This window comes from Toxotes jaculatrix, chromosome 13 (genome assembly GCF_017976425.1).
Source record: "Toxotes jaculatrix isolate fToxJac2 chromosome 13, fToxJac2.pri, whole genome shotgun sequence".
Lineage (NCBI taxonomy): Eukaryota > Metazoa > Chordata > Actinopteri > Toxotidae > Toxotes > Toxotes jaculatrix.
This window is the reverse complement of record NC_054406.1, coordinates 10197348-10209989: the sequence shown is the minus strand read 5'-3', so window position 1 is coordinate 10209989 and position 12642 is coordinate 10197348. Positions and strand designations below refer to the sequence as shown.

General features: G+C 39.8%; 1 protein-coding gene across 1 annotated transcript in view; it reads left to right on the top strand.

Annotated features, from left to right (window-relative positions):
* atxn1a (ataxin 1a) overlaps positions 1–12642 on the top strand; it is a 90295-nt gene that overhangs the window by 18213 nt on the left and 59440 nt on the right. Inside the window, exon 2 of the mRNA XM_041053794.1 lies at positions 6283–6470. The gene's annotated coding sequence lies outside the window, so the exon portion shown is untranslated. The remainder of the gene's footprint in view (positions 1–6282; positions 6471–12642) is intronic.

Here is a 12642-nt window from a genome sequence, read left to right as displayed (position 1 = left end):
CAAGGCCTGAGGGGATGAATGTGCATGTGTACATCTTTGAAGATGTGTTTGTCTGTGTGCTCCCTGCAGACTCCCTCCCAGCATATTCCCCTCATCCTAGTGTTGGGATCTTAGGGCACCGATCAAAGCCGGTATCCCCACGACTCCTGCTTCTCCAGGCCCTCTGTGCTAACGTGACTCAACTGAGGAATGCTGAGTAATTCCCTCAGGTGGCAGCTTCTGCTCTGATGATGTTCAGCATTAGTGCTCTCTGTCAGCCTCACTTACACATTCTAGCTCCTCAAACACACCTACAGTATGTTCACGGGTAAATACTGTACATACATGCAAACATATGGAGGAATTTCTTTCTCAGTTGCTCACTCACTTTTTTCTTCTCAGTTTTCACTCATTTTTTGTCTCCTTTGCACACTTTGTCCTGTGCTGTGAGTGTGTGTGTTGTTGTTGGGGGATGGGGGGAGGAGCGAAATCCTGTGTGGAGTAATATTATCTCATCATGTCATTTACCAGCTGTTATTATTTCATAAGAGGTGTAACAACATCAGGAGAGGCTCACTTAATGTCCCCATCTGTGAAGCCCTAATAGAGGGGAGTCTGAGTGTGAACAGTTTTTTTTTTTTTTTTTTACCTAAACCTCTGCAGGGTTTTTCCTAGAGAACATGTCCCTCAAGATGTCTCAATATTGTGTGCATGCTAACCAATACTCAGGTATGTTTTTATCTTTATGTGTGTACAGCAACCTGCCTCAGCTGAGTTGTGTACAGAGCGTGAGAGTGCCATTGTCTTAGCTGCAACACTGTCAATGCTATCTAGGTTGCTAGGCATGCTTTTGCATTGTGTATGTATGGACACTGTATGAATGGTAGTGGAGACGTGTCTGTATTTATCAGCAGGAAAAAGCATGATCATCAGGTACACAGAAGCACAATTGGGCAGCTTTTAAGAGTGCAGAACTTTGACCTGTACTGATTGTGCTGAGTGTTAGTGAGTGAGTTGCATAACCAGTAGATAGATCATCTTTCTCTGTGTGTCTTGTTGTATATGTGGGTCTCTTTTTTATGCCTCTGTGCAGGCAACAGCTGTAACCAGAGGTATTATGTTCTCAGGTTGTTGGTAAACGTCTGTCTGTCTGTCTGTCTGTCTGTCTGTCTGTCTGTCTGTCTGTCTGTCTGTCTGTCTGTCTGTCTGTCTGTCTGTCTGTCCATCTGTCTGTCCACCCTGCTCCTGTGAATGCACAAGGTCCACCTGGACACAAGGATGAGCTGATTAGAATTTGGTCATTGGTGACTGTGAGGCATACAACTGTAAGGCAGTAATTCTAGGTCCAGTTGATACTGAAATTGAATGTCTCAGTGTACTCTGAGGTGTAAATTCATCCAAACACTGTTACACAAGCTCCTTGCAGGTTGCTTTTCTTTTACTTTCTGTATTGTCCTAATGATGCATCAGAGGGTGTAGTAACACAGTTTGTTCCAACACTGACAGTTGTACAGACAGTGGGCTTGTAAGCCATTTGCAAGTTGAGGCACCTATAGGAATTCCTTGCATTAACTTTCAAGGCTTCATTTACTTCCATTGTTGCAGGATGGCTGTAAGGTAACCAGTTTCTTAATCCCTAAAAAAAAAGCCTTATTATATTTACTTGATTTTTCAGTTTTTGATGAATTTAATTATTTTTTTTCTAACCTTGAGCAGTTCACTGCTTAACTTTGTAGCATTTAAGGTTATTCACTGGACTTGAACTTACATTTCAATAAATACAGGAAAAATGCATGTGCATGTAATTAATTCAGATAATAACAATGCCTTCTTTATGTTAGAACATGTGTCTACAACAGAACAGATGAAACATAACATAATTAAAGCAGATAAAGATGCAGGTATTCAAAATAATTGTAATTGTTTATAGAAGTGAGTTCTGTTTTATAATATTATTAAGGTAAATTAGGTGAACCCCAAACTATGACTATTATCAAATTATTACTAATGTTAGTGTTATGACTTGTTAACTTGATGCTATACAGAGGTTATGTACAGATTGAGTTAGACTTGTATACAAACTATAGTTATCTGAAAGAAGTGTTTCAAATGCTGGTACATTACTGTTGTAGGTCCCCCAATCATTTAGGTTATAATTATACCCTTTGCATATATGAAAAGTGGCAGGCTGCTCTGCAGACTGGGTTGGGTTCAACTAACCACTAACCAGCATATCGTTGGCCAGTTAGTTGCTGGTCTGGTTATATGCAGCCAGTGAACCCAGAGCCTGCAGTGCAGTCCAAGAACTTTGCAACACTGCACTTTCCTCGGTCCTTGGAAACCTACACTTATGACGCATTTAAACAAGAAAAACAGCTTTGTTTTGTAGCAGTGCATTTTTTTGCAGAATAGCCAAGCAAAAGTCAGTTTCAGCGGAATTCCCTTCTGAGGCCAGTTGCCTTCTGGTGCATGTGGTCCATTCCTTTTATTCGAGGGTTTATTAATTTTTTTTTCATCTACATACAAAGATACAAATAGAGAACAAAGACAGCATAAGGAAGGGACATTTTTACTGAGCCAAGCAAGCCCACAAGGGAGCATGGAGTGCCCCTCTAGCCTCATGAGAAAGATATTGGTGAATTTAATCATGTAAATAGAAGCAAAAAAAACAAAGGATGTGTGAAAACAGAAGCTAATGTGACATGAATTGTGACGGAGATACGTAGGTAAAACTTTCATGTAAATGATGGTAATGAAAACATAATACGGAGTGCCGTAAATACCTAGAGAGTCGAGTTTCTTGTGTCCTTCTCTGTCTAGTAGCAGTGTGGATGTTGTCAGTGGTAACAGAAGCATTACAAGCTAGGTCAGGGTGTAGTCCTACAACAAATACCGCTCTGCTCCTCATTACAAACACACATGCACACACACACACCCCACCTATTGCTCTGTGTTCTCTCTTGACAGCTGTGCCTGCTGTGTCTCTGAGTGTGCATGTGTGCGTAGTGTGTGGGCACGTGCACGCTTGTCCGACCCTGTGTGTGACAGAGGGACAGCAGGCAGGGGACCAACAGAAAAGCAGACTGAAAGGGGCGGGGCAAGGTTTCATAGGTGCTCATGGAGTTTCGCACACATACACACATACTCACATGCAGACATACGCACATACTCTCACGCTGCCAGTATTATTGAGTGTCTTGTGCGACAGACAGGGAACTGAATCCCAGGCTGCTGAGTAGGAGGAAAAACTTGCAGTTGTGTGTGTGTGTGTGTGTGTGTGTGTGTGTGTGTGTGTGTGTGTATGTATTTACAAAGCTGTGTGTATGTGTAAACTTTTCACAATATTTGGACCACCCTTTTCCATGAATCAGATAGACAAGGTGAATCCGGGTGAAAGCTCTGTCCCCATATTGATTTCAACCCTGAATTCAACCAGAGATATTGATTAATGGGTGCAGACAGGTTAAGAGGACTTACACAACTAAAATATATTGTAGTTTGGAGGAGGTTGAGTTGTGATTATTTCAATAGTGGTCCTTATTCCATTTATGTACTTTATGTGCTACTTGTATTTCCATGTTAATTTTTTTTTTTATTGTTTTTATCATATCTACCTTACTGTTCTGAAACAATTGTTTTCTTTCTTCATTTTAGCATGTTACTATTTTGGGTGTGGCACAGCTATTAGGGCTTCCATATCAGCTCTCAGACTAATGAATGACTGATGAATCTATTCATACACAAAGGTCACAGGCTGCATTTTCATGATCCCTGTTACAAACTTTGCACATCTCATTTCAAGTTGTAGTTACAGTAGGAAAATAGTTTCACAGTACTGGTGTTTCAGGGTCAGGTATGTTTACTGTGCTGATTAAGCTGTTAATCTAGGCTAATAGTACAGACAGCCACTTCAGTAAATGGTTTTTAAGCCATTGTGTAAATAGACCCTTAATACTTAATACTCTGTGAGGCACAGAATATAAAAACTGTCAAGTTAAAAAAGCTGCCACTGAATGTCTGGTCACATGTAGTCTTGTTTACTTTTACTTGGTCCTCAGATAATTGCTGATATGAATTACAGTTTAGGCAAAGGACTAGTACAACTGATATCCAACCTTAAGTATAAATGGCGTTGTTGATTATTATCATGCACTGTACTCTTGTTGATCATGGAGAGCATTTCCATTTTAATTTTTCGTAGAAAATACGCATCGAAACAAAAAGCATGACTGTCACAAGTTGGGGAGTATGAAGCAGATGAGGAGCATCTTGTGTTTATCAGCCAGGCTGTGACAGACAACATCGCACTCTCTGAAAGACACTCAGGGACTCTACGCTAACAATATGTCAAACATTTAGTATATCATCTTTGCTAAGACTCGTTTCATCTTGTGTGCGCTTGTGTCGGTTCCTGTGCAGATGTTTCTGTCGTGTTTACGCGACTCTTAATACAGCATGTGCATGCATATACCAAGTGTTTTACAGGTTTTACATGCCTGCATGCTCGTGTGTGTGTGTATGTTTGTTGAGTTTGTGTCAACTTAGTACAAACAAGAAAAAGTGTGCTTTAGTATCAGTTTCTGTCCCCAGGGCCTGGTTGTCACATGATCAACTGACCTGATTTTGTGTTGCCAAGGAGATGCCTTGTTTCAGGGTTCAACTTAATGCTCAGCTCTGCCCCGTGACCTTGGGACATGTCTTTGTCGTTATGGTAACAGCCTCCAGGGTTACTGTAAATGAGAAGAGTGCACTGGGTGGGTGCACTAAGTATTTTTCTCTGTGCTTGTGCATCACATTAGGCACTTTACAACATTTATTTACCCAGGGAAGATTAACTCGTTCCTTTTCAGGAACACTGTGCAACATGTTCTCAAAGTTAGATTCACACCTGAGTGACGCATGATACCAAAGTCTTCTGCTCTGGTATGGTGCTAAGTGCCTTGCACTGGAGCTGTAAACAGAAGTTTGAAAAGTGTTGGATCTGTAAGCACTTGACCTAAAGGACATTTTAAAAGCATTTATTTTTTGAAAATAATACTTACGCAGAGTGAAAAAGGAGAAATGCTTATTTAATTAATTATTTAATTAGTTATATTGTTGCATACTTTCAGTTTTGTTGGAGACTTCACAGTACACAAATACATTATACTTGTGGTTTTATGATCAATTTTTATTTAGTTAAATTTGTGATGGTTTATCGATGCTTTAAAATAAAAGAGCCCCCCCCAAAAAAATTTTGTTTAAAATTGTGGGTGCTAAGAAAACCAACAAACAAATTTTGTTTCCTCAGAAATACTAGTTTTATTACCAGCCTTCCATTTCATCATAATGGCTCTCAGTTTACCGGAGGCATTTGGTCAAAGTGAAACATTGTCCTCACCAGAAAGCGAGCCAAGCTCATGAAAGAGACCTAAATGCCTCCAAATAACTATGTTTTTGTTAGAAAAAAAAGGAGGACACACGCCTCAACCAGTGTCTCTTGCGGGTAAACAAAGCGTGGTTGCCATGCCGATGGGGCGTCAGTGTATAAATAGCACGGGTGTTTGTTCTGAATACTCCTAGGAGAGAGCGCCAGAGAGAGGATATAGCAGGGAGACAGTGATAGCCGATGTGCAAAATCACAAGCACAGACTTTAACAGATGCACAGACTTAAACTTAAATGAGGATCTTATGAGGGAACATGTAATGCTAACATGGATGGTGTGAGAGTGAAAAAGGTTGGCTTCAACCTAATATGGAGCCAAAGTCAACAGGTTGCCTCTATGAATGTGCACACCCTTTTATTGTGGGAGACACTCATCACCACTGAAGGCAGCTGTGGTGGTTTAACGTAACAGCAGCAAAGTGGTGATTTTATGTCTGTTTCTTGTTTGTTTTATGTGCCTTGTTATAAAAATTGTATACTTATTTTTCACCAAAGGCCAATGCTGAAAGATTAGTTGTGCTGGTTTGACTTGCTGATTTTGTGAGATAGCTATAGAGATCAATAAAATAAAGTAATAATAAAATAGAGGATCTCCTTAGCTCTGAGGACTGAGGAAACTCACTACAAGTTTACAATTCTTTCTAACCTGTTCTGCTCAACTGTCATTAAAACTGAGAGCAAATCATTTTGTGAAAAATAACACTTGGCTGATGGTTAAGCTGACGACTGTAATTGCGTAGCATGGATTTTGGTTATTATGCAGTGATAATTGAGCTAGAACAAGCAATAGCTGTGACCCCAATAATTATATCAGGGAATAAAATATTGCCTGCTGATTTGTAGAGTGGAGTAAGGAACACCGTGTCCTTCCCTGTAGGGAATGGTGACAGAACCTGCAGACAGACAGACGTGGACAGAAGGCGCAGACATCCGGGACGCTTCCCTCCGATTGGTGGAGAGATCCAGACTTCGCACCAGGAACTGCAGCTCCAGTCGGGTGTCAGCTCTCAACTGAGCAGCAGGCTCCACCTACTCCGCCCAAGTGACTCTGCCTCCTCTGCTCAGGTACGAATTCAAAAGCTAAACTACTATTAAATCAACCTGCTGTTAGTGAAGTGTCGAGGAGTCTCTTTCTTGTAAGATTGTTTAAGAGGCGTATATATTTATGCAAGATCATTTGGTAACCACGGTAACGCATATCCATCAGCATTTGACTGCTGGGATTTTTCCTGATTGATTACCGTGTGAAAAAGGTGTTAAAACAGTAGTGTGTTGTGCTTGTATCCAGCTCCTGGTATGTTTATTTATAACATTTTTTCTATCTGTAATTTTTTTATGAGCAGTTTCATGTGACACCACATAACTTCATGTTTACACATCTCAGTTCATTTGTTCATTTTCTCACTTAGTTCTTAGGCCAGATAAGCTGAACGACATGTGTCAAAGCAACCTAAGATGGCAGCTGGGACTCAACTAACTCGTCTTCTTCTAACAATAAAAGTAGAAATGTGTCATTATCACATGATTATCGAACCTCTAAATTTACTAGATTAATGCTGATGAACCTTTTTGGTTTGTGACACCCTGTAACAAATCAGTCTCTCTGGCTGGCATTGAACTGGCACTTCATGTACATGGTCAGCGTCTCAAACCTCTAACCTGCCAGGATGCCCCTCTGAATGTTTAAATTGAGGGCTTTTTTTAAAACCTGAAGAGGAGAAAGTGTCCTTTCTTTCACAAGAAATTAAAAATAGAAAAAGCCAGAAAAAAGGCAGAAATATACAGTATGTATTTCTTTCTCATATCTTTAATTACCTTGTGAACCCCTACATTTATCCCAGGAGCACTTGGGGAGGGTGGTACAGAGTTGTTGAATATTTTGGTTTAGTTGTTGTCTTTTGGGTTTATGTGTGTTACTGTGGCCTGGATGGATAAACTTCTCTGGGCTTCTCTGAGCTCCTATCCTCCTTCCTCCCTCTCCTTTATTCTCCGCTGTTCTCCTCTCATGTGATTTGACTTTTGATTTTTTTGCTCTTCTTTCTTATTCTTCATTTTGACCCTCCCATCGTGTGTCTCTCAACTCAGTTTTGCAGATTTATCTTCTGCCAAAACCTCCTCTCTTTCTGTCTCTTCTTCTCTTTTAGCCTCTCTACCCATTCTCTAACTGAGCTGGTTCTCCCCCTCTCCTCTTTTCCTCCTTTTTGTATCCATACCCTCCACTGTATCTATTGAAGCTCCTCCGTCAGTCCTTTATCTCCGTCTCACCAGCTGTGTGTTGAAGCTCCATTCTCTAGAAAGTAGAATGAATAGAAGGGCTTACTGAGAACAGTGAGAAAGCCAGTCCCCGCATTTCGTCTCACTGAACACATCTCTTACTCCTCTCCTTTTCACTCCTCTCCTCTCCTCTCCTGCCCTCTCCTATCCTCTACTCTCCTCTCCTCTCCTGCCCTCTCCTCTCCTCTCCTCTCCTCTCCCCTCCCAAGCACAAACAAAGCACAGACTTGATTTTTATACCAGTTTAACTTTAAACTTTAATTAGTTCACAAAAAAAATGACAAAACCCAAAGAGGAGTATCTTCTGAGTCTCATCCCAGTTGCAGCGTACCTGCTTTTTACTAAACAGTTTTTTGTTTATTACCCCTCAGCAATATACAGTTACACTTGACGCACCAACAGCATCATTAGATTTTCCTGTGAGGTACTTCAGGGTGCTCAGGGACTTGCCTGATAACCGTACAAATATGTTTTGAAGTACGGCCTAATTAGTTTATTAAATTAACTTTGTACCAATTCAGAGACGGGGGTAAAATAAGGAGAGCCTCGGAGAGTAAAGGAAAGGTAAAAGATAAATGAAACAAATACAGGAAAAGTATAAAATAAAAATGCTGCTTCAAAAATCGCGTTATTCAGCAAGTTAAATATTTCGCAACCTCTCCCTGCTCTCTTTTCCCTACCTTTCTCCTCACTCCTCCCTGTCTCCTCCTTTCTTCACCCATCAGTCTTGCTGAATGGAAATTAAACATTTCACTCCCTGCTTCTTTCTGCTTCCTCTCTCTTTTGTAAATTCACTGTTGACAGTTGCCTTTCTCCGAGCAGAAAGCCTCAGAAATGAGCAGATGGAGGGCTGACAGTCTCGAAGCTCAAACAATGACGCTGGGCGGCAAGTCGTGGTGATCAACACATGTCAGAAAATGGCTGTTAATGGGAGTACCATATACAGACTGTCAGGCAGCTATATAGGGGCTGGATCCATTTTTATTTTAGCTGCCAGTTAAGGATGTAGAGTTGGAATTCAAGATTTGACATTTGTGCTTAGATGTTTGACACTTTCCTTATGTTGTTTCCCGCATGGCTTCCAGTGAGTTCAACAGTAGACTGAGCTTATGTTACGAGACAGCTAAAATTGCAAGGTATGAATAATATACTTGGCTGAATAAGAATATTCTGATGAATATGAGAATAATGAGTTATTTAAATGGTGCTCCTGGTTTGCTTGACTGTGCTAAAAAGGTGTCACTTTTAGTATACAAGTCTATTATGTGCGTGTCATTATAGGAGTTTTGAATCTACTGCAGAGGTTTGGAAAAAAAGACATGGAAAACAAAACATTGTTTGGGATTGTTTTAACCAGTTTCAACGTTGATGTTTTCTCTTTTGAAAGACCTTTGAAAAAAGATCATTTTTCTTTGACTTTAGTTCAGAGGAATATGAAAAAAAAGAAAGATATCACAGTAACCAAATGACTTTCTGCTAATATTTGTCGGTTTGTCTCACAGTGTATATACATACTTTTGGAAACTCACGTCAAGTTGTGTTATTTGAGAGTCAGAGTTGCTGTTTTCAAAGAAAAGAATGTCACTGTTTAGAATTCTGATTGTTCATATTCAAAGTCTCAAGATACAGTGATCCAAAAAATGTTGGTACTGTAGGTACCAGCCACAACAGCCAGAACACAACAAAAAAATGTGTATTTTATACACCACTATGTTCATCTTAAAAACTGTAATGCTTTACTTTAGGAGTCTGTAAATTCTTATTAATTTCTTCATAATTTCTTGGGAAGTTACTTCATACTAATCTATAGGGAGAATGGAGACTGTTCAATTGCTACACTTCCTGTTGATTAATTCCAATGGATGCTTGCGTATTCAATGAGTCTTTTAGTCAGGGTGCAGAATGTCAGCTAAACATGTAAAACTTTGAAATTTTTTAAACTTCAATATTTATGGAAATCAAAGCTATTATAAATAATGAATGTTTATTTATAAGGAAACGATGAGTTGTTTGTGTTGTGTTTTATTTTAAGTCTTTGTTTTCAGTGTCAGATAAAGGTGTCCCGTCAGATCTACTGTTCAGCCTCCACTGACTGTGGCACTGTACAGAATTCACAGAACAAAATCAGCCTTCTGTCTGCTGTTACTAGACTGGAGGGATCACACTGACACCCTCATTAATTTTTTTTTTTTTTTTTACATTACTGGGTTTCTGTAACTTTAAATTCAGATAATCCCTGGGACTTGTTTGCAAAATATGCTTGGCTTTGATTTCATTATGGCAGAACTAGGCTCAGAAAGACATTTTATATTCCTGTAGAAAGAGTAAACTTACTTAGGCCTTGCAGGGGAAATCTCACAGCTTCATATGTATTCAATCAATTTTTAGAGGTTTTTTTTTCTTCCATCATTTGAAACTGAGATTAGTCCTTCTCACAGTAATCTCAAAGTTGTCAAATTACCAATTAACTTAGGAGTTCTCTCGATAATAAAGCTTGGCCAGAGGTTATCAGTCCTTGAATGACTCTTAAATATACAGTCAACTGAACCCGTCCCTGTTGTTTGACATTAAAGTGCAGTATTTCTCCTCACAGGCTAACACCTAAAACATTTATGTAGATCCAATAAGGTGGTCCGAAGTATATGCAGTGTTTATTCTAGCCTGCCAAAGGTTAGCATTAATAATCAGTTAAATAAACAGTCAGTTAAATGTCACACATACAGTACAAGACCTTCTTTCAAACTTAAGTTTGTTGTAGTAAGAAACGTAAAATGGAGAGGTCGTCCCTTCTCTCTCTCTCTCTCTCTCTCTCTCTCTCTCTCTCTCTCTCTCTCTCTCTCTCTCTCTCTCTCTCTCTCTCTCTCTCTCTCTCTGTGTGTGTGTGAGCATGGATTTCCCCTTCTCTGTTTTCTTGTAATAGCTGCGCTCCGCTTTATTTGATCTGGGGCCCCCGCTCTCATAGTAGGATTGAATTGGTTTTGGAGAGCAAAGGAAACTCACACTCACACATATACACACACCTGAGACTGCCAAATGCAACAGCAGCTGCCCCAGACTGAGGAGGGAGAGAGACTAGAAGAGAGATGGAGGGAGGGAGGGAGGGAAAGGAGGGGTGGCAGGAAAGTAAGATACATTAGGATAGAGGAGGTGGTGAGAGAATAAAGAGAAGAAGAGAGGAGGCAGTTAATAGGAGAGAGGGTTTATTGGAATAAAAGGAGATGAGGAAAAGAGGAAAGGTGCATCTTGAAATGAAAGTATTTGGTACTGGGCACAGACGAGGAGGAGGAACTAATTAATTTCATCACCGATTCATCCCCTTTTTTCTCTCTCTCTCAGTCTTGCTTTTGTCTTTGTGTCTCTACTCATCTTGTCACTGCTCTCCCCAAACATGCTCGCTGCGATGCACACACACAGACACACACACAGTCACACGCTGTGGTTGTCCTTGCACACCAGACAATTAGATAATTACCTTTCCCTGTGTCGCTGAGTTCATCCAGACCGCTGGTTGTTTCTGAGCGAGGTAGAGAGCAGGCAGAGCAATGAAGAGTGGAGGAATGAATGAAAAGAGAGACTTTCTCAATCCTCATTCGTAGGAGCAGACCTGAGCGTTCCTATTGTGAATGTACTACATACTCTTAACAAAAGGGAGGAAAAGAATACAATAAAGTACTTTTAAACAAAAATTATTTGAATGTTTCAACCAAGGCCATTCTGTTAGAAAAAATGAAAAATCTCACAAAGCCATATCATACCTCCTTTGTAAAGACATTTGTAAGGACATTTTTCACTAATTTATGTGAATGTTAGAAAATAGGCAATACTGACTTAAGATAGAAGAGACTATACTTGCACTAGAAAGTTGAGGTCCACATGAAAAACATCTAACAGTTTTCTGAAAACACTGAATTTCCTCCACCTTTAAGTATTTTATGTACCCAGGAACATATTCGAATCTTCATGTGGATAGAAAGGGCAAATGGGGAAGGTATTTATATTAAATTAAATACTTTTTTGAGGTTACAGAACTAACATTATACTTACATTTAGACAGCTGTGTTGTTGTCCATACTGTGCATACTTTTGTTCCTATCTTCCTGATTATGGAAGCAGCAAAACTGGATTTTACTTAATATTTATTTAAACTGGATTTTAAAGTATATCTAACAAATTATCATGTTAATTTTCGAAATCTCTCACAATCCAGTTTCCATATGAAGTGATCTCATATGTGGTCCACACTGAAAACTTGCGATACTGTAGCATAAGCCTTTCTGTGAGGTTGTAATGCTCCGTAGCACAGCAGCATAATACATCTCCTGTTTTTCTCTGCCACATACCTCCTGACAAAGCAGTTATGTCGTATCATTGATAAAAACGGCAATCTTTTTTTTTTCTTTTTTGCACAGTTGATACACTCATAAAAGGGAATTTCAGGGGAAAAAAAATCTTTCAGTTCTGAGAATTACAAAATAAAAATCAGCATAAGTAGAATAATTCTTTTTCAGTAAACTCCAGCAGCAGCTCCTTATGTTCCATATAACCGCCGTCTGTTTACAAAGGAGAGACATTGAAGTCAAGCTTAATAATCATGCAGGAGGTCCAATGGCTTCCCCCATAGGAGCTAATCAGCGTGTGTATGTCTGCTCAGCTTAACCACCGTGTTCCATTACTCTGTCCTGATAAACATCACTGTGTGTACTCTGTATCTCTCTAAGCGTGTGCGAGTCTGTGTATGCCTGTCAGCATGTTTGTTGTGTTAATACAGCATACACCTTCGTCTATACATGTCTGTATGTGTGTGTGTACTGTACAGTACGTGGGTGACAATGTGGTAGAGACACGGCACTACAGTAGTTTGTGTTTGTGCTCCGTAACATGCTGAAGGCTAATGTTTGTGAAATGTCAAATGTCATGTGGAGCTGTGGGGTATCGACAGGAATTCAGCCATCAGCACGGAAAA